General features: G+C 33.4%; 1 pseudogene; it reads left to right on the top strand.

Moving 5' to 3' along the window:
- LOC149560378 (polyadenylate-binding protein 2-like) overlaps window positions 1–23673 on the top strand; it is a 62256-nt pseudogene that overhangs the window by 26636 nt on the left and 11947 nt on the right.

The raw sequence follows: 23673 nt of genomic DNA, 5'->3' as shown, positions 1-23673 counted from the left end.
CCATCTTCTAAAGCAAGGCTAATAAATATTGAGCCCATCATCAGCATGAAAATTGCTCTACTACACTACTAGATCATTACCTAGCTGGCTTGGTTATTTCTATTCTTATGTGATTTTTTTATTGGGATTTATTTGCATTTTTTTAGTAAATGCTTATCGACTCAAATTTTTAAATAATGTTTTACAAGAACTCTTCTTTTGTGATTAAACAACATAGTTTGAGATTTTATCCTTCTCCAACTCTAGAATATTTATTGTTCCAAACTTTATAAACCCTGGTACTTTGTTTTGTGAATGATCTTAGCTAATTTTGAAGATGTTGGTGCATTGAGAACATCATTACTTTGCATTATTTAGTGTTGTATAAATAGTCTCACTATACTTTATTGTTACATTTAAGTTTTTAGAAATTTTTATTTGTGTGCACTAAGAATATTATTCAATTGCATTATATACTGTGTTGTAAATATTGTCATTGTATTATTAGTGTTAATGTCTAAGTTTGTATAAATTGTTAGAGGTGGATAAGTACAAAGATGAGACATAAGAAAACATTCTTGTATTGAAAGGTACATGGATGTTATGTATTATGAAGAGGTCAATGTGTGCTTTTTCTAGCTCACTTATTGATAACTGGTGGCTTTTCATCTATTAGTGGAGTGTCATGCTAAAGGTTAGTGCAAAGTGTCATTAAGGAAATGACATTGTACCTAGTACAGAGTCTATTTTTGTATGACACACTTGAAGAAATATTCTAGTCATTACATGCACTTCTACATTATTACTAACAAGTTGGACACCATTTTTAAATTTAAAATCCATTATCCTAGTTTCCTTTTCTTCTAGCTGATTTAAATTTGACAAAATCAAATTAATTTTTAAAATAAAAAGGAGCCTTTAAACTATTAGCTTGATTGGATGTTTCCTTGTTGCACCCATTTCAAGAAATAGAGGTCCATAACCTTTTTTGGTGCTATATTGAGAATGAAATGAAATAAATAATAATTTATTATGTATTCTTTAAAGGGTGCTAACTCAATGGAAGAGAAACTTCTTTACAAGGACGAGGATGGTGGTTTGATTCCATCATGCCCTATTATGACCAAGTACATTACCAAATATGTGACTAAATATGCTATTGAATATGCTACTAAATTTGTTACTAAATATGCAACTAAATACACTACCAAATATGTGCCAAATATGTGACTAAATATGCTATTGAATATGCTACTATATATGTGACCAAATATACTATTAAATATGCTACTAAATACATTAACAAATATGGGAGTAAATATACTAAATATGTAATTAAATATGCTACTAAATATAACACTAAATGTTTAACTAAATCAACTATATAATATATGACTAAATATTTGATTAAATATACTACTAAGTATACCCCTAAATATGTGACTAAATCAATGATCAAAATCAGTGATCAAATAAGTGACAAAAATGATTTAGTAGTAAATTTAGTAGCATTATAAATGACTAGATATTAAGTATTATTAGTCATGTAACTGATTTTAGTCACATTTATATAAATTTTAGTGGTTTTTAAAGACACGTATTGTTGTTTTTGTATTAGTGTCACCTAAGACCTTGATATAGAGAAAAGGTGAGAATCTCACATAAAGGTGTAGGGGGATGTGCAACAAGGATAACATAGAAATAACACTTAAGGAAAGCTTCAAGGATGTTTGATGAGAAGAGAGCCACCTAGGGGCCACCTAAACAAGGACTCAAACATAAATGCAATGAAAAATCACCAAGATAGAAGCTAAAAGGGGATGGACTAAAAGTCTAGCAACAAGGCCCTATTTCTCCATTCATTCTTATGTCAATATTTTTGAATATTAAAATTGTATTATAGAAGATCGATATCCATTCACGCATTCATCTGGCACACTTAACATAACCTTATACATCTCATTTAACTTTAGCTATTGATGTAGTCATTGATTTATGATAAATGTTGTTTTAGATACTACTACATATTAATTTACAATGTATTGAATCCCCATATACCATTAATCCTATTTGGACTATTGTAGGGCCATTGAACTATCAGTTGCATTCATATCAGTTAAATTAGTTTCAAAATATTTTTAAGTCCACTTACTATTATATGGGTGTTAAGTATATTTTAGTATCTCCAAATCTAACAAGCCTTAGGAAAGCAACATTGTTCTATTACCACTTTGATTAATCAAGATTACTACAAATGTATTAAGACTACATCTTCAAAATGTATTTTCCAAGAGCAATGATCTCTCTCTTATATTGTGGAAAACACATGGAGACATGCCCCTTCATGGGACATTTATGTTCTTTATTATTTAATTAATATAACAATTAATTATTTAACTATACATACATGGAAACTTTTAGATACTGAGATGACTTGGAGCATTCTATGATCAAGGTATTGAAGATAAAAGTAGGTGCCTTATTCTCCTCAATTAAACATAGTCATGATATTGTGGGCATCCCTCCTCTAGGTTGACATTTTCATTCTTTTCATTATTGTTAGGGTTCTTCTTCTAAGAAATTTAGACATGCTTCATCCTCAAGGGCCCTAGAAAATGTATCTTCATCTCAACCAAGGGATGCCATGGATGAGTAAATTTCTCTTTTTTCATTTCACACACAATGATATGTATTTTGATTTCTATGAATTGTCAAATTTGATGTGTATGTCTTTGTTGGATGATTTTTGGACAATTTATTACTATTATTGGTCTATAAAATTATTTTAATCAATCTCTCTCTCTCTCTCTCTCTCTCTCTCTCTCTCTCTCTCTCTCTCTCTCTCTCTCTCTCTCTCTCTCAGACACAAACACACACACACACACAAAAGATATATATCTTCAATTTAGTCTCATGGGTTTATCTAACTAAAGTTACCAAACATTATTATTATTAGTTTTATTCCAACTCTATCTATTCATCTCTTTATGGAGGTAAAAAAATTATTATGGAGAATCCTTACACAAACCCAATATTTTTTCTTATCTTGCTATGTGTACTTGGTGAACTAGTTTGTGGAGTGAAGTAGAGCATGCAAGAGTAAACCAAGTAGAGATTTCTATTTCTATTTGTATAGGATAGAACATTACAAAAAGGATTGCATGTGGGACATTGCCATCTGAGGCCAAGTTCTTGATCTTTCCAACATAAGAATTTTATTGTTTTAGCTTATTGTAACACCCCGCCAAGGGATCCAAAAGAATTAACCTAAAGTTTTACTAACTTTTCCAAACAATTTTTTTTTTTAAAACATGAAAGATAACTCATTCACATCTAACACATAGTAGCATAAGCAATACACACATTCAACTAAAAAGTATACATAACAAGTTACACTCCTTAAGGATCCCAAGATGTTGAGTCACATTTAATCTAATTAATACTAATTCTAACAACTACAACAAACAAATGAAAGAATAATGAAAAGTCATATGTCCTTAAACAACATGCATTTGTTCTAAATGTGTCTTAGCAAATTAATTTTCAGAATGCTCAATCATCCATTGTACATGTCACAGGGTATGAAAGGCTTAAAAGAATATACATATGATAAAGATACATCATCCTCATTGAATCCATGATACAAGTGCAATAAAGTAAATGAAACCAATAACATACATGATACATCCATCATAATAGATATAACATCCATTGTAAAAGATAACTATATATCATAAAACACAATTAACTAAGTGTGCGGTTCCTCCCACCACCAATAGCATCATTGGACTGTCATGGGCCCTTGCCATCCCCTGCACGTAACATCCCAACCCACCGAAGAGATCATCAATACTATAGTAATAGGGATGTCACTCCTAGGACAAACTATAACTTATGCAAAAAGAAATCTAACATGCAAGAATAAAGAATAAGATGATCTTATAGATTAGATAACATCATCTATCACATGCTAATCATCCATATAAAGAAACATACCACTAAATAACATCCATCATAATGATCCATGAATAGAATGAAGATAAATACCAACAAAGAATGCTCTAGCCATGGTGACTACGAATGGATCTCAAATGGTAAGAGTGAATGAGCACTACCACCCAACCATGTGGAACCTAAATGGCTCACTCCCACCATGCTAAGGAGATAGTCTCAAGTCCAAAATAGGATATCAAATCACATAAAAAAAGTATTCTCTAAGCCCAAGAATCCTAAAAGTATTCTAACTCAAAGGTTCCAACACATAGATTGACATCTACACCTAGAGGCACAACAATGACATGTAGGAAACCTGCTATGTAAGCGGGAAAGTGTCATCACATAAATCATGCTAGAGTTACCTTGGTAGTCTCTCAATAGACCCTAATCCCCTGGTGATCCCTATGCGGCCACTAGTATCCTCTCATACTGACAAGGCATACTACGAAATGCAAGGTCGCAACCAAGCATTCTCTCTACTCCCATCCTAGTCTGTACTAGCACTTGGGGCATGGGCAAGAACATACAATTATTTTATTAGGTTCATTTTAATCCCCATTTAGTGTAATGTTTTCACTTATTAAAGTACTTACAATGAGTTACCCTAGCAGCCACTTAGGGCCTTGACCCCCATTGCAAGCCACTTCTTGACACTACAAGTAGATAACCTACTCTAGGCTCAATAAAAGCACAAATCACAAAATCACCCCAGTCCTATACAAGCGACTGGAAAGCATCATAAAGATAATCAAAATAATCACATTAGTTCTCCATGAGCAACTGAAAAGAATCCAATGATAATCATAATATCCATCAATTCTCAATGAGCAACCAGAATAAATCACAATACCCATCGGTTCTCAATGAGCAACCAAAAAGTATCTCAAAGTAATATTGATCGAAGACTCCAAAATGGTCAAGTCAAAACATGACATCATGAAGATTAAAACAAACACTTCAGTCCCATCAAGGAGATTAGAAAGTAATCCCAAGTATAACTAATCAATGACTCAAAAATGGTTAAATCAAGTATCTCAAATACATACACCTCAGCTTCACACAAGAAGACTGGAAAGCAATAATAATCAATAAATACAAACATCTCATAGAGTATACCATCACATTACCATTATTGGGTTTTTAAAAGATCGAGATCAACATTAGCATGACATCACAAACACATAACCTCCAAGCCTCTGGTAACAACCTAAGACTGGTCAAAGCTAGGACAAATCCCAAAACCCCAAAACACATATAGCATAGAGAAACAATATACAAACACATGTTTTGGTTTTCTTTTGCGATCACATGGTTAAGCCAAATATGAGGTTTTAGTTTTCGTTTCAAGTATACTTCAAGAGTATAAGATTCTTCTACAAGTCAACCAATTTATTTTTTGAATAATGCATAGAATTATCCCTCCATTAATTTAAACAATTTTCTAAAATAACCAAAAGATAATTATTTACTTATTTAAATCATTGAACTAGTTCCCATTGACTTTTAGATAAAAATATTTACATTATTCAAACATTAGAATGATACTTATCAACTAGATAAAAGCATAGATCTGTGTCACCGTTTGTGATACAAAAACTTGTTTTGGTCAAATCTCATTTCTCTATCAAAACTCAATTTAAAAAAAAAACTAAAAATACTCTTTTATAGATTTCAGATTCAATATCATCATTATATAAATTTTTGAGTGTTTTGATTAGTTATAATATGTTATAATCTTAAAATATTATAAGTCGATATTTCAACATTTTAGAAGATGCTCTCTCAAAAAATGATAAAAAATAGTAAATCGTATCAAAAAAATAAAAAATTTATATTTATCACTAGAGGAGAGAATCCTCTTCATGAATATGTAATTTATTTTCAAGAAGGTATAGATTTGATAGGGAAGTTTTGACGGGAGAAAAAAACTGTTGGATTCTGACAAGGTCAAACTTTAGTACTTATAACAAAGAAAATATACATCAAAAATAATTATTTCCTTTTTTGTGCACTAGCTATACATGTCATCTATAAAATATTTTCAAATTAGAAGAAAAAAAGGTGATTTGCACATACTTGTTTGATGGGAAGTACATCCTATATTTTTTACAGTTAAAAAAGGGACTTCAAAATAAAATAAAATGAATAAATTCTTAGTCAAAAAAATTATAAAAATTATAAGCATAAAATTTGTACAATTCTACACATTTCATTAGTTTACATCATCTTCATATTTTAAACACAAATACCATTTTTTTTGTCATTAATGTTGAACTGTCACAATTTCCTTAATACACTTCAAGGACAATCATTTATTTAAAATAATCTTCATTGATTTTAAGTAAAATCAATCTCATTAATAATTCAATTATTCAATTCCACTAAACACTTATTAATATCCCTTTTCTTTTAATTTGCCCTCATTTAAAAATCCATTTACTTAAATTAACTAATACTTAATTACACTTCTTCTACTATTAACTAATCTTAATTAAATTTAATTTAATTAGATTAGTTAATAAATCATATAAAACTAATGCATAATAGTAAGATTCTATTTTAATTCGAACCCAAACCCAAAACAATTTCCAAATCTTGACTCTAGTAAGGGAAGATTGCAATAATAGTTTTAATTCCCATAACTGGATGAAACAATATGCATGCCCAAATTCCAAATTACAAAATTGAAGATTCATTCATAGAGAATTATTTAGACACACATAACAGACACAATGAAGACAGAAAGAGAAAGAGTGCAATAAAATATACGAAATAATCATGAGTGCCTACCTGGACACTGATGCTAATTTGCTACACCTTGAAAATTTTTAGAGAAGCTCCTCCTCTTAGAACCTTGTCCTTTTTAAAAATTCTTTCCTTCTCCAAAATTTTCAATTCCCCAAAGAACCAAAACCCCCAAGTGACTAGAAGCATATAGAATCATATAGAAGCATGTCAAAGAATATGAGCTTGTAGAAGCATATGAGGATGCCCATACACACTAGGAGAGCCTGTATATAAAGGCCTCTAAGATGCATCTAGAATGTGTCTAGAAATAACTAAGAGATAAGCATGATAGCTAAGCACATAACTTCCATGATAAGAAGATAAACATGATGAGGTGTCTAGAATGTTGTAGACGCCATGTGTTCAAATAAAGTGCTAATTCCTAAGTGTAGACAACCTGTGCATAATTAGAGTGCAAACTCCTGTGTTGTCAACATGACAACTCACGAGAGTTCGCATACTCCTATGTGAATAAATATTAAAATAATACACATTGATTTATTTAATATTCACTTAACTCCTTTTTAAATTAATTTATTAATTTTAAATCTCATGCACTCACTTTATTAAATCCACTTGTTTTATCTTAATATATTTTAATCACATGCTTGCATCATGTGATCTAGAATCTTTTAATAATTTTAATATCTTTTCCACTTTTAAATTTATTTTCGAACCTTAATTGATAAAATATTTATTAACTTAAATAATAATATTATTTAGCATTTATTTAAAAATGAACTCTAAATATATTATTATTAAATTAAATAAATATTATCACATTCCAAATTTAAACTTATAACTTTTATCTTCAAAGTTAATTCTTTTATTTAATTAATTTTCCAATTAATTAAATAAAATAAATATTAAAATATCATAATAATTTTTCATTAAATTAAATCATTTAATTAGACTTAATTAATAGAAAATACACCAAAGACTCACAAAGTAAAATATGAAAACCCATCTTAACAAAACACATACGAAATCAAACCAAGGGTTAATATCACAAATTATGTCATTTGATGCATTCAAAGGGTACTCAACTCAAACACTTGTCCTAATTTTCAATTAGGACAAATGGTGTAAAGGGTTGGTATTTGGACTTGAAAATTTATCTCCCTTCTCTTACCATTGAGATAATGTGATAGGGTATGCTCATCTTGGCAATTTACGGAAGTCGATAACTGGTACCTACAACCTATATAAAATTCATTCATGTACAAGCACAATATATACTAAGCTAAATAGGCAATGGAAAAAAGTAGTGCATCATGTAGATCCTGACTAGTAGGTGACTATGACTCCCTTCCTTAACCATATCAGAAATGCCATATAGAAAGAAAACAAAAACGCACACCATACACATGCAAGTATGGGGTAAGTATCCATAAGAGAACACATATGATAATAAATCATCTAACTAATCATCATCAGTAAGTGAAAACATTGTAATAATCATCATGCATACATGAATTATAAAGTACCAAGTAATCTCATCATATATCAACTGAATTTGAAACAATATTTGATAATCTCAACATAATGTTACTAATAATCATCAACATAAAACTATCCTAAAAGAGTTTGACAATGATATCAAAATGTAACGTAGGGGCAAGCACTACACTTGTTCTTTCTATAATAATTTTTTTATAGATATCTTTATTGACCATTTATTTTACTCTCTCTCTCTCTCTCTCTCTCTCTAATTAAGTTAATATTTTTATCTAATTAGTTTATCTTCCTATCTCCTAGGACCACTAGTTTAGTGATGTAGCATAATGTGCATTATCTCTTTCCAATCTTGATATCCTAGGGGTAGTGAATCCCATAGCCTACACATTTAAAAATTACATGAAAAATTATTTATTACAAGATGATCTATTTTCAATTTGACATGTTCTAAAATTAACAAAAGATCTCTAATATGAGATCAAACCTTTATATCCAAATACTCATTGAAAAAATCAAAAGAAATGCTTTGAAGTGATTCTAAGTATGTCTAAAAGAAAATTGTCGGTGTGAATAAAGGTAAAAGAAAATGAAATGGCTCCTTTACAAGATTTTTAATTGACTAAAAAACACTAATTTGAATATTTGACATTTCAAAGAATATAATTGAATGATTGATTTGAATTTTTTAATTTTATATAATCATGTGTTGATGATCTCACTTGTTGGGAAAGATCTACAAGTGAATGTTGGCACTTGTTAAAGTCACTTTCTAGTAGCCATTGATTAGAGTTTATATATTGTCCATTTGTCTATATGAAAGGTTCCTTTGCACTTAGAAATGAAAAGATAATATTATTTTCAACTTTTATTTACTTTTTTCCTTTCTTCTTCTTCATGTAATCTGGAGGTTCCATTCTCCATTTTGACCACTTAGTTCAAAGCATGACCAAGTGAAAGCTATTTAGCTGCTAAGAATTTTAATTTCTCTATCTAGATGTTAGTTACTCTCTTATGAAAATTTGTTTAAGATTCATTACTTGGGTGTAAGTGTTCCAAATATTTTTGTATTATAATTATTTTGATAGGAATATTCCTAGAAAATAACCCATTGGATTAAGAAGTCTAATTTGAAAAATAATATAGAAAAATGTAGCATGTTGTTGAGGAGTTCTTCATGTAAGACTAACATTGTGTTGACTAAATAGTCAGAGATGCAAATCTAAACAAGTGGTAGATAAAATCCCAAGGATAGTTTTTAACATATCTCTTAATGAGACAATAGATTTGATGATTAATGCCTTCATTTTGAACAAAATCTCTTTAGAATAGGTCACCCCCTTACAATGATTATATCAATCTATCAATAAAAAAGAAGAGAAATAATAACAAAGAGGAACATAACCCATCATTCCTATTTGTAAAGAAAGCTCACCTAAGCAACATCAACATTAAACAAGAAAGTATAGATATTTTAATAGAATTATAATTTAAAAAATTGAACTTCAAAAAGTATATCAAATCCTCACAAAATGACTCCATGGAGAATTCTACGATATGTTATGTAGAAGTTTTTGCAAAAATTGCTACCATACTCTGGTAGAATTTCAAAGATCTAAGAGAAAAATAAATGTGCACGATCATCAAATTTTATTCCTTGTTAACCTACCAACGCTAGCCATCTTTCATTCTGCACATTCATTCTTCTCCATAACTCTTGTATCGAAATCCTCTTAGTTCTATTTAGTTATCTTTCCAACCTTCTTTTGGTTTTCCTACCAATGCTTTTATAATCCTTCTTGGCTTAACAAATCACATATCTTGAGCTCTTGTAGCTCAAATTTATTCTTCTCATTAAAATTTCCACATTCAATCTTGCATTTGAAACCTTCATCATTTGACGATACAAAATAAAAAACAAACTTGAATGCGATCAATGTGAAAATGTGAACTCACAAATTAGAATATTATTGAACAAATTTGTTACTAAAAAATTAATAAAAAAGAAAAGAAAATAATAAAATAACATCAAATAAGATAGAGACTATATTGCACAATGGCTAGAAAACTTGACAAAGTCAAAAAGGAGGTGAGAGAATGGAGTAAATCCTTGTTTGGAATTTTATCTAGGGAAAAGAAGGTTACAAAAAAGAAGTTGGAAGCTCTCCAAATGTAGTGTGCACAAAACAATGCATAGATTGACCAACAGAAGGAGGAGAGGGAGTGTAGAGACAAATTAAAAACCCTCCTAAATAGGGACAAAGTCTTCTGGAAATAGAGATCTAGGATCCAATGGTTGAAGGAGGGAGAAAAAAAACACATTATTATGTCATAGATCAACCTCAAGAAAGAAAAAGAGAAACACTATCAACAAGTTGATGGATGATAATGACAACAAGGTCACTGATATGGAACAGATAGAAGATAAAGTTAATTCCTATTTCCATGAAATGTACAACCCCCCAGCTACCGAGGTAAATAGCAATTTACAAACTGATATTCTTAGATCATTTCAACCAGTGATTAATGACTAGATGAATGAGGAGATGACATGCAAGGTTAAAGAAGAGGAAGTTAGTATGGTTATCTTCAATATGGATCAGTATAAAGCCCCTTGTCCCAATTGATTTCCTCCTACTTTCTTACAAGAATTATGGGATATTGTTATGTATGACATCATCCATGCTACTTGTGACTTTGTTAGGATGTGAAATCTATTAAAAGAACTTAACCAAACCTTCATTGTTCTCATTCCTAAGATGGAGGACCCTAAGAGACTAGAAGACTTTAGACCCATCAGCCTTTGTAACATAATTTATAAGGTTCTTACTAAGGTTATGGTGAATTGTACCAAGCCCCTCTGGGAAAAATTCATTGGCCCCTTTATGAATGGCTTTATGCTTGAGAGGTAGATTGTTGATGTGGTTATAGCCACCCATGACGTAATACACTATATGGAAAGGTCTAGGAATCCAGGCATGGCACTAAAACTAAATATTTCCTAAGCCTATGATAAGGTCAGCTATAAATTCCTCTTTGCTATTCTTGCCAAACTTCAGGATTTGGCCCAAACTATTTGGGAGATTCCCATGCATTATGCACCCATTCACCACTTTGTTCTCAATTGTGAACTCCCCCAACCTATCTATTGTACCCATGGTAGGGAGTTGAGTTGAATATTAGGAGGCACAATAATCTATTTGGGGAGAGTAATGTTTGACTTGCATGTGTTGAGCATATAGCTAGCATTCGTTCTAAGAAAAGATCAAACTCATTTTTTGAGTATGATTCTATTTGATATAGTAAGCATTGAATTGACTAAACCACCCCCTACCCCCTATATAGTAAAGAGTCCCCTTAGCCAATATACTTTAATGAGAAGGCTAATAGTATTATGATAAATGTTGATACCTCTATTGCTTTCTCAATGATCATTAATGGAGCACTTTGCAATTTCTTCTCTTCCTCTCAAGATCTTCTCCAAGGTGACCCCCTATCTCCCTACCATTTTATTGTTATAGTAGAAGTTCTAAGATAAAATTTAGTTATTTTGACTAACTCTAGTAGAATTAAGGGCATTAAACCTACCTCTTGGTGCCCCGCACAAATCATCTAGAAATTTGTGGATGATACATTCGCATTTAGCATCTTCTTCATCCATGAAGCTAGAGAATGGAAGGACACCTTGAATCAATATGCGTTGGTCTCTGGTCAATGCATAAATTACTAGAAAAGCAAAGTCCTTTTATTTAACACCATTTTTACTCTAAGAGAAAAGGTGACATGTATTCTTAGTTGTTAATCTCAAATTGGTTTTGACATATGTGTGGCAATATACTTAAGTCATTTACTTAGTTCATGCTAAAAAAGTAATACATGTAGAGCATAAGTTGTTAGATAGTATATGTCGAGTGAGAGATATATAGTATGTGTCAAGTAAGTAGTAAGTGTTGAGTCACTCAAGTATCAAGCAAATAGTAAGTACCAAGTAATTCAGATGTTGAGTGATCAATGGATGCCAAGTCATTCAAAGGCTGAGTTATAGCATTGAAGTTGTAGATGATGTCAAGCATCAAGGACTTCAAGTGCCAAGTAATAAAATTTTGACATAGTTGTTTGTAATGACAAACTACTATGTAAATAATTCTGGAGCCAACTTGAGGATTGTTTTGCGATCTTAGATGATAAGGACAAATCTTTATTGTGAATCCCTCTATAGTTCATGTAACCAATTAGAAAAAGAGAAGGATTAAGTGACAGTATGGGTGAATCATAATCATTGATTCATATCTAACCCTAAGTCACCTAGGCCTTCTTAAGGAGGACAAACCCTAAAGCTTTTATGTGTGTGGAAGAAAAGAATAGAGATAGAAGTTTGCATACACAAACTAAGAATTCATGGTGGCTAAGGAGTTGTGAATTAAGATACATTGCAGAATTAGTTAGAAGAGAAAATAGGAAAGAAATTAAAAGATAGCAGAGAGACATCAAATCAGTGAGGATCAAGTCCACATCTAGAAAGAGGTGATCTATTATCTAGTAGTAGACTGCTAACCAAAGGATCATTGATAACACATTCTAATAGGTTAATCATTTAAATCTCTTAATAAAGTAGTCTTAATAGGCTATTGTAAATCCTTTAATATGGTTCTTACTTCATTGTGAGCTAAAGTCCTTTTACCAAGCACACTTCTAATAGGGTGTTGAAATCCTTTAATAGGGTAAGATCTAACAATCTTGTAAGCTCTTAGCAAGGTAGACCTTTCATAGGGTAGATCATGTTTCATAATCAAACATTGTAACCTTCATTAGATACACTTTATTACTACAGTATTGAGGATTTGTGGGTGTCATTCCCACTCTAGTTTTATGTTCTCTTTGGAGAGTTTTTAGATAACCAAATATTATGTGTCATACATGTGTTGAATTTTTTTTTACTTTCATACTATGGATGTACATTCTTAATTTTTTATTTCAATTTATATGCATGAATTGTGAGATGAATATATGGTGAATGATTTTAAGGTTGGAATTTTAAGTACTGATTCACCCCTCCTCTTAGAATTTAATTTCCCTATTGTATTTCAAATATTGGTTGCTAGGAGGTATCCCTCCTAGATACTTATATTTTTCTATCACTTACAATAAAGGAAGTCCCCAATCATTTTTTGAATGGTCTAGTTAAATGCTTCCTAAAACAATTGGCTGGCTGGAAAGGAAAGAGCTTGACTAATGCTGGGAAACTCTAGCTTCTCTTTGCCTCCTTTCAAGGCATCTCAATGTATTTCCTCTCCATTTTCAAAATGTTAGGTAGGTTCAAAGACACTATTGAGAAAATCTAGTGGAACTTCTTATGGTCTGACATTGATAATAATTCAAGAATGAATTTGGTTAGCTGGAAGAAATTCTATAAATTGAAAGCTATTGGTGGTCTAAATTTAAGAGAAATAGGATAGTTGAATAAGGCCCTATTAACCAAAATTGGCTGAAAATTGATGAGCTCCAAGGGTAGTTGGTGTACATTATATAGGCTAAATATCTCAGAAGATTGTTTTTCCCACCAATTCCCTTGGGCACATGAAGGCTCCAAGATCTAGAACAATATGGTTAACACTTGAAAGATCCTAAAAAATGAGATGTCACTAGATTATGAGGAATGGTAAATTTATTAACTTCTAGGAGGATCAATGGACTCATGATAACCCCCTCATGCATACTAAATTCTTACCTTTATGTGAGATGTTTACTAGATTGCATGGTCCTCAGACTAGAAAGTTCATCACCTTTAATAGACAATGGATTACTTTCTAGAACCTTGAGCCAATGGAGTTGGGGGTTTCTTAGAAGCTATAGGAACTTCTTTATATCTATAGGATCCCCATCACTCTATTTAAGGACTCCTTAGTTTGGAAACTCACACCTTCAAGGGAGTTTACAATTAAGTCTTCTTATCTCTATTATATGGGTGAAAGGTGGCCTAGGCTAATTGGAGAAAAACCTAGTACACTTGGATCCTTCCAAAGATAATGTTTTTTTCATGGACATCTTTGCATGGGTCAATCATCACTATTGATAACCTCCAACATAAAGGGTGTCAAGTCACTAACTACTGCATTTTATGCCTCCAAGGTGCACAATCTATTCCACACCTGCTTATCCACTACCCCTTTTTCATGGATGTTTGGATGGAATTTCTTGCCCTATGAGAGGTAAATTTGTGTATGGAGAGTGAATTGAAGTAATTTATTCATTGGAATGGTCTGACTACTCACCCATACCTCATAAACTTATAGTTGATTATCCTCCCAGATGTTACTTGGCATATCTAGAAGGAGAGGAACAATAAGATTTTTAGGTAACAAGCCACTACTAGTTTGGGGGTGGCCTATAGGATCAATGGACTCATGATAACCCCCTCATGCATAGTAAATTCTTACCTCTATGTGAGATTTTTACTAGATTGCATGGTCCTCAGACTAGAAAGTTCATCACCTTTAATAGACAATGGATTACTTTCTAGAACCTTGAGCCAATGGAGTTGGGGCTTTCTTAGAAGCTATAGGAACTTCTTTATATCTATAGGATCCCCATCACTCTAGTTAAGGACTCCTTAGTTTGGAAACTCACACCTTCAAGGGAGTTTACAGTTAAGTCTTCTTATCTCTATTATATGGGTGAAAGGTGGCCTAGGCTAATTGGAGAAAAACCTAGTACACTTGGATCCTTCCAAAGATAATGTTTTTTTCATGGACATCTTTGCATCGGTCAATCATCACTATTGATAACCTCCAACATAAAGGGTGTCAAGTCACTAACTACTACATTTTATGCCTCCAAGGTGCACAATCAATTCCACACCTGCTTATCCACTGCCCCTTTTTCATGGATGTTTGGATGGAATTTCTTGCCCTATGAGAGGTCAATTTGTGTATGGAGAGTGAATTGAAGTAATTTATTCATTGGAATGGTCTGACTACTCACCCATACCTCATAAAATTATAGTTGATTATCCTCCCAGATGTTACTTGGCATATCTAGAAGGAGAGGAACAATAAGATTTTTAGGTAACAAGCCACTACTAGTTTGGGGGTGGCCCAGCAGATTGGTAAGCTCCTGAAAGAATGCAATAGGATATGGCATTAGAACCACCCCCCCTCCCCCCCCCCCCAACACCCTCCAAACCCCCCAGGTGGTCTAGATATAAAATAGGCTTTAGCTTGGAATGTTGACTCAATTGTGGCACAATTCGACAATTAAAAAGTCTTGGCTAGAAAGAAGACAGCGTGACACCCACCCCCTATGTGTTGGTTCAAACTAAATTTTGATGGTTCAACCATGATGGGAAGCAAAACAGTGGGTAATTTCCTTCATAATAGTATGGAAAATATGGTGGTCACCTATACTGGAAACTATGTAGGAGGCTCTAACAATGAAGTTGAAGCTTTGGCACTCTTATGTGGGTTGAGAATTGTGAGAGCTTAGGGAATCAATAAGCTTTCCATTGTGGAGGACTCTTTGCTTATCATTAAGGCTGATAAGGGTAAGGGTTAGTGCAATTGGTTGACTAAATTCATAGTCAATGAAATCCAAAGGTTGATGAAAGAGTACCATGAGATCCATGTGGCATAGATATATCAGGAGGTGAATGGCATGGCAGATGAACTAACCAAATTTTGCCATGGTGTCATGAGATTAGTTGAATGGGAGGATGTTAGATTGTTGCCATGATCAACACAAGTTATGATGGAAAGGGACCGTACTTTCAATAATGTCATAAGAATAATCAAAACAAGTGGCAAGCCTTCATTTTTTTGCATAGGTGTGAGGAAAAGGCACTTCATAAGGGATTGTTTGGAAAGATTGTAGGATGATATGCATTAATTTTTCAATTGAGGTGAGTATTGATTACTACCACAAAAGGGCGAAGAGGGTGGATTTAGTGAGATATAGTGAACAATCTACTAATGATCAAAATTACAAGTTGCTAAATTCTTACACAAACTACAACTAGAAATAGTTATTTATGGATGGAAAGAGATCATTCAAATGTGCCAGAGAGGTTGGATTTTTTTTTTCTAGGAAACCTTGATGAGTTATGATGATTATACACTTCCTTTTCATTTTAATCATTGAGACTTTCCATTTTATATTTGGTAATAGCTAAACCTACAATAAGGCTATGTCATCTAAAGATTTGGTGGTTGAACTAGGAGAAGACATGGGCACTATTGATCACATTTAATTGGTGGGTGTGGAGGAATGTATCTATAGTAGTGAGGAAATGATGGTTTACTTCCAAGAGGATAGTTTCTTATCGTATGTGGAGGGTATGGTGAAGCATGATGAGATTTTTTGATGAAGTTCTTCTAGACTTGGAAGGATAGAAAGGTGACTGTCAATAATGTAGGATTTGAAATCTTGGAGGAAATCAATATGAGTGTTGGAGAATTTACTATGGAAGGAAAGAAATGGTGGAGGCAAGCTAAGGTTAATAAGGAAGCCAGTCTGCAGAAATTTTTCAAACTCAAGGAGGAACCAATGCAAATGTGGGGAGGGCTTTCACAAGAAGCCATTCCTAAGCCTTGGGATGCCATCTGCTATGCAATTATGCAACATATCACCCTAGAGGACCATTTTCAAGTAATCTATTATTGCCACTTCCTTATTTTGAATCACTTTAGGAATCTAGACCACACTTCCTTCCCATTTCTATTATTTCATTCACTAGAAGATTATATCTATAAGGTCAGGAGGAAAAATGAGGAGGGTAAAAATTTCTACATTATGCATTAGGGGCTTATGAAAAAACTATATATCTAGCATCTAACCCAAAACCTACCACTTTTGGTTAAATCTTTGGCCTCTGTCACCCTCCAAGTCTCCTTGGACCCTAGCATTAGTCCTAGCCACAAGAAATTCAAGAAAACCCTTGTCCTTGAAGTCAAAATTGACCTTGAGGTTAAAATTAGCCTCATAGAGTTGGATTAAGATACTAGGAAACATATGCAAAGTGCCTGGAGAACTAGTAAACATCTCCAGTTTGAAAATTCAAGTCCCCCTCCAAGAATGATTCTAACTCTGATTCTTCCAAAGCTAATGTCAAACCTATGAGAAAGAAGAGACTTCCTCAAGACACCAAGCTTACCCTCAGCTGTTTTAGCCCTTCTCATATTTTGAATACTCTAGAGGCTACTCTGGCTAGGAGCAGGGGGGAAATATCATATCCCCAAGGAAAGAAACTACCAAAGATGCTAGGAAGAAAGGAAAACATAGCCATAGTAAAGCAATACTAGAAAGGGATGAGAAAATACCCTAACCCATATCTCGGGTATGCACAACCCATATCTCAGGTACCCACAACTCATAACATGTAACCCATATACCCTTACCCACAATCCACAACCTCTAACCTATATACCCCATACCCACAACCTGTAACCTATATACCCACAACCCATACCTTACCCACAACCCATAAATCATAACCCGTATACCAATGATACGAGTTAGGGTAAAAGGGTTAGGTATGGGTTACAAGTTGTGGGTACCTGGGATATGGATTGTGGGTACCAAGGATATGATTTAGGGTTAGGGTTAGGTAGCCAAATCCTTTTACCCTAACCCATATCCTAGGTACCCACAACTTGTATCCTAGGTACCCACAACCTGTAATGCATATACCCTTACCCACAACCCACAACCCATAACCTGTATACCTTGTATCCTAACCCTTTTACAAAGTTTGACCATCATCAATGGTCTGCCATGTTAAAGGCTTTACACCTTGTTAAAACTAACTTGTCTAAAGGATTTACAAGAATTCACTTGGAATGTCACCCTATTAAAGGATTTAAAATATGGTTGTTAAACCAACCTATCATCATAGGATTTTCATTCTCCTAATACAATGGTTAGAAAGTAGAGTAGAATATGTTGATGTGATAATTTACAATCTTTAATTACTGATGCCAGATCCTTGTTCTCTCCAATCTGATCTGATCCTTCTGATCTAATATAACTATGTTCAAAGAGCTAATACTCTATTTTGATCAACTTTATTCTACAATGTCATTCCTCTTCTTCTAAGTCTTTACACCCATTTTATTTTCTTCAAAACTTTTCTAGCATTCTCTCATGCATTCCATACAATCTACATGACTCTCTCTCACACTTGAATTATGGGGTTTTAACCTCCTTATAAAGGTTTCGAGACTTAGGGTTAGGTATGAATTTACGATTGAGATACATCCATCTTTCCTACTTAATTATTTCTATTTTTTTGATTGGTTGCATGTTGATAACATAGGGAATGTAATATATTCAATCTTATCATTTAGATCCTTTGAGATTCATCTTGAGTTGGCTCAAAAACAATTTACATCTAAGTTTGTGAAGGAACAAACTCTTATGCTAATTCTATGTTACTCAACACTTATTCATTGCTAATGCTTGGCACATATAGGAATTTTTTCTTGCTCGGCTCCTATAGTAACTCTATCTCACTTGGCACCTATACTTTGCTCTATACATATATTGGCTTAGCATCTATACTTTTCTTAGCATCAATTGTCACCCAACACTTGAAACTTGCTCGATACTTGAATAACTCGGCACCTATTGAATTTCTGGCTCGGCACATACTGTAGCTTGACATCAACTTAGAAATTTCTTAAGTGTGTTGACACTCAATCGTCAAAACCAATCTAAGACCAACAATCTCCCCCTTTGACATGAGTGTCAAAAACACTTAACTAAACATTGTGAATCTGATCTCTATGAGTATAATATACATCTTGTATGACATATGTACAAAACTTCAAAAAGCTTGTTCAATTTTTTTGTAGGAAACTATATCCCTCGAAACTTGTAATTCCTTTTGAGCTGATGTGTCATTTCTATATTCAAAACTCCTTATGTTTGATTTGTCTCATGTTGATTTGATGCTTTTCCTTATCATTCTACTCTTCTCTATTTCTACTCCCCCTTTCACACATCTTCCCTTGCAATCTTTGTATCCTTTTGGCTTTATCTCCTTATCTCTCCTCAAAACTTCAAAATTTTATTAACTCCCCGAATTTATTATATTTTCCCCATTTTGGGTATCTCCCCCTTTGGGTATCTTATATCTCCATTATGCATTATCTCCCCCTTTTTGACACTTATGTCAGAGGGTTCTATGCATTATTTGAACACTTAGCCAAAAAAGATTTGTTTGCCTCCATAATGATCTTTAGAGCAGCATCTTGATTGTCTAATACAATAACTAGTGCTTTAAGCTAGATGGTTGTCTCTGTTGCAAGGTGTACTATGTCTTTCAATGTAGAAAGATTGGGATGTTTCTTCAAGACATTCTCTACATAGGCTATTTCTTTGTGCAAAAATTCCATGTGAGGGGTTATGGAAAACTGAATTTGTATTAGCTTGGCCTTGGTGTTTACATCATCTGCTATGAGAACAACTAATTCCTTTTGTGTGTGAAGCATTGTAGCAAAATGCTTCTCACTTTGAGCTAGATCCTTTGGTAGCTACATGCTAGATACTTTCAGATTCCTCTCCAAGCTAAATATCCTTTGGCTAGTCTCTTGTGTGAAGTATGAGGAATCACACAATTTGGAGTACAATGAGAATATATTCTCAAGTACTGCTTTCACCTTCTCTATCTTCTTTGCTAGCTCTACTTGAGAAAGTGCTATCTCACTAGATATTTTCTCTTTTACTTTCATCTAAAATTTCTTTTCATACAATTCAAGCAATTTGGCATTGGTGTCTAGATCTTCATTTTGTACTTGGTCCACTATGTTGGATAATTTCTCCATTATGGGCTTTGTCTCATTAGGTACTTGCAAGCTAAATGGATCTAGAAAGATGTCCTTAAATTCTATCAATGCTTGCCTTTGCTTATACTCATTCCTAAGTATCTCTTGCTTTTTTTCCCTCTTAAGTGCCTCTTGCACTTCATTTATCTGATCTATGTTCATATTTTCATATTCATATTTTGGAATGACTATCTCTTCATCAAGTCTAGGGTCTCCATAGTGAAGTACTCTTGCTACCTTGGTAGAGCTTGAGCTTGGTGTTGATATTTGTAGTGGTACTACATCAATGCTCAACATCTAAGGCATCGTAGGAGTCCCTATTGTAGGAAAATTAAACAATGTTTGTATTACCTCTTATTCTTTCTCCTTAGGGGTCTTCTCCTCTTCTATTCTTCCTTGATCAATGATTGTGATCCGAGAAGGTGCACCTTGACTCTATGTTGTAGGAACAGAGATATCCTTCTATCTTGTTTGCTCCTTTTCTTTCTCCTTGACAGTTGAAGTTACTATGACTATGGTGTCAACCTTAGCTGATGAATCTTATGTTGTTTGCTCCCTTTGTTCTTCTTATAGCTCCTAAGTTCTCATTGATATATTGTAATTGCAATTCTGCTAGATCATATGTATGATCCTTTTTGACAAGTTTGTAGCCAACATCCACTACAATACAAGGAACATTGTTGAGTCTGCTAGATTGGTAGAATTTTTTGGAAATGACTTTGACAAAAAAATCAATAAGAGGATCCTTAATGGTATCAATGGTCATGCCTCTCTTGTTCCACTTAGCTCTAGTATTCTTGTCAATAGCTTCTTTGGAGTCACTGCTTAGGGTTTTAGGCCAATCTAGGGTTGGATATGCTATTACCCTATGAATAATCCTTTTTGATATTTTAACTGGCCCATCTTCTAACCAAAAGCTACCATCATGTATCATATTGAGTACAACTCTAATCCATTCAGTCCTAAAAATAGTAGGGAAATCGAGGGCACAAGTTAAGCCCTTCTTTTCAATAATTTCAAACTCTTCTTTCAAGATCCTATTCTCGCACAACTTTTCATATGCCTCCCTAATTTCCATGTCTCCAATAGCACCTATTTTGCAGTTATAGCATCTCCTAACATCTTGAACCATTACAACCTTAGGAGGAGTTATGGATAGGGCTCTGGTAGGGTCATTTTTTATATGCGACTTCAGGGATAGGTTTGAAATTGAGTTGCTTGACTTTATTTGGTACCAACTGGACTTCAAAAGGCTCTTTATCCTAGGGTTTTCTAGAACTAGAGGCCATTTGTGCAATCTAGGGTTTCAACACAAAGAATTTTTGAAATTGTGTAGCTCGGCACAAGTATAAACACCTTAAATCATTGAAATTGTGTTAAATCTATGTAGAAATTTGCTCAAATGCTTGAAACTCTACGTAGAAATTGTTCTATGCTCTTCTAGTCTTTGCTCTTTTTCTCACGATGGTGAAATATGATTCAAAATGTGATCATATATCCTTGTTTCATAGCATTTAATGTTTAGTGCTTGTACTACTGTCCACTCAGCTCCTTAAGCAATTTTTCTTTACTTAGCTTCCATTGTCTTTCAATTATTCAACATACACTAAAGTTTCACTTACTTAGCTTCAATATAAATTTCCCTTTACTTAGCATCAACTACTAACTTGGCTATAACTAATCACTCAACTTCTAATGATTTTGGCAAACAACTTGACATGTACTATGATTTTACTTGGCATCTAAAGGCAACTTACATTGCTTGAGAACACTTGTGAAAATTTGATGTTTTAACTTTGCATCTCAATTCATGCTGATCTATCCTTTTTCAGTACTTACTTATCTTGGAACTGATGTATAATAAAGCTTTGTATATCAGTTCCACATACCTTCCTTTTCTTAGTTGGATGAAGTGTGACCACTTGACCTTTTGGGTGAAGTGATCCCTCCATCAGATGTACTACTTCCATCTTTCTTCTTCCATGTTTAATTCATTTCTCCTTTGATGTGTTCAATGTTTGCCTTCCCTTTTCCTTTGTTGAACTCTGAGCTAGGTGCCTTTGACCTTGTTGGGCAGTTCCTGCTGATGCAACTAGTCTTCAAACAACTAAAACATGTAGTTTGGCTCAACCATCTATTGTAGCTTCCATTGAAATGTGTTCTTATGCAATTTTTAGGGATATGTCCATACTCTTGATAGTAGTGATAGCTTTTCCTAGTGTTGTAGTCCCAATTGTAGTGATGTCCATGAATTTTGATCTACACTCAAAGGCTCTATCTCCATACTTCTTGCAATTGTAGCAGTGACCTTCAAATATTGGTGTTTTGATGGTTCTAGTCTTGCAATCATGTGCTTGATGTCCTTGCTTGTTACACTTGTGATAGTGACCCATATTCTTAGGTTTGTCATGCTGATGGGCATTCTTGCTCCTACACACATTAGAGGTATGTTCTTTCTTACCACAAAAATGACAAGTAGGTTTAGTATTCTTACCTTTGTCACTTCTTTCTTCTATAGTCTTGGATGACTCTCCTCTTTCAGTGCTGGTGTATCCTAATCCTGTAGTGTCATTACTAGATCTTGGTGATTTTAGTAGCTATTAAAAGTACTTGATAGCCTCATTAAGTTTGTTGAAGCTCTCTACAATATCCTTCTATCTTCTCAAATCATTTTGTATTTGTTCATTTTGCATCTTCAGTGTGGAGATCTCAATGCCCTTAACATTCCAGTCATGACGTGCATTCATCATCTAGCTTAGGGTGTCTAGCTGCATGTTGGAAATTCTTGCAAGTTTAATTGACTTTTGTTCCAATCTGGTAGCAAGGTTTCTTTTTTCATTTTCTAGTATAGCCTTATTTTCAATGGTTCTTTTCTTTTGTTCAGTCACTTCACAAAGCATCATGGCTTGTGATTCTTGTTCAATCTTGAGAGTTCTAATTTCTTTTGCTTGAGCTCTATTCTTCTCCATTAGGTTTTCTATTGCTACATCGAACTCCTTGGAATCTCCATTTGCAAAGACTTTTGATGTGTCAATTTCCTTGTACTGTATATTGTTCTCAACTATGGAAATCTTGTTGGAAATATTCAGGTCTAACAAGGTTACTGAGAGGGGAGGGGTGAATCAGTAAACTTTAAAATTTAAACCAATTCAGCATAATAACAAATTCACCATTCATTCATCTACTTTACTATATGCATGAAAAGATTAACATACTGATTTGGTGACCTAGAAACCTTTCAAATTGAAAGTAAAATTGGGGTGGGGATGATGCCCACGAAACTTCAATACTGCAGTATAAAGTTGGCCGGTTAAGGCTTACAGTGATCACTTCTAGTGATCTGCCCTGTTAGGAGCAAGTAGGACTGCTAGATCCACCTTGTTAGAGGATTTACAAAAATACAATGAAGTATGCACTTTGTTAGGAGATTTACAAAAGACTGTTAAGTCTACCCTATTAAAGGATTTACAAAACTGATTCACCTGTTAGAATGAAGCAGTGGATCTGCTTGCAATTGGTTTGCTGATTAGATCTTATGTACTGATCACTTGATGTGATGGATATATCTTTGCTGCTCCTTGATAACCTTGTTGAATACTCTGCTACTGATTCTTTTTCAATTCGCTCAATTACATTCTTA

Source organism: Cupressus sempervirens, chromosome 4 (genome assembly GCF_028749045.1).
Source record: "Cupressus sempervirens isolate cs-2001-9-10 chromosome 4, ASM2874904v1, whole genome shotgun sequence".
Lineage (NCBI taxonomy): Eukaryota > Viridiplantae > Streptophyta > Pinopsida > Cupressales > Cupressaceae > Cupressus > Cupressus sempervirens.
The sequence above is the reverse complement of the archived record's forward strand: the minus strand, read 5'-3'. Positions and strand labels throughout refer to the sequence as shown.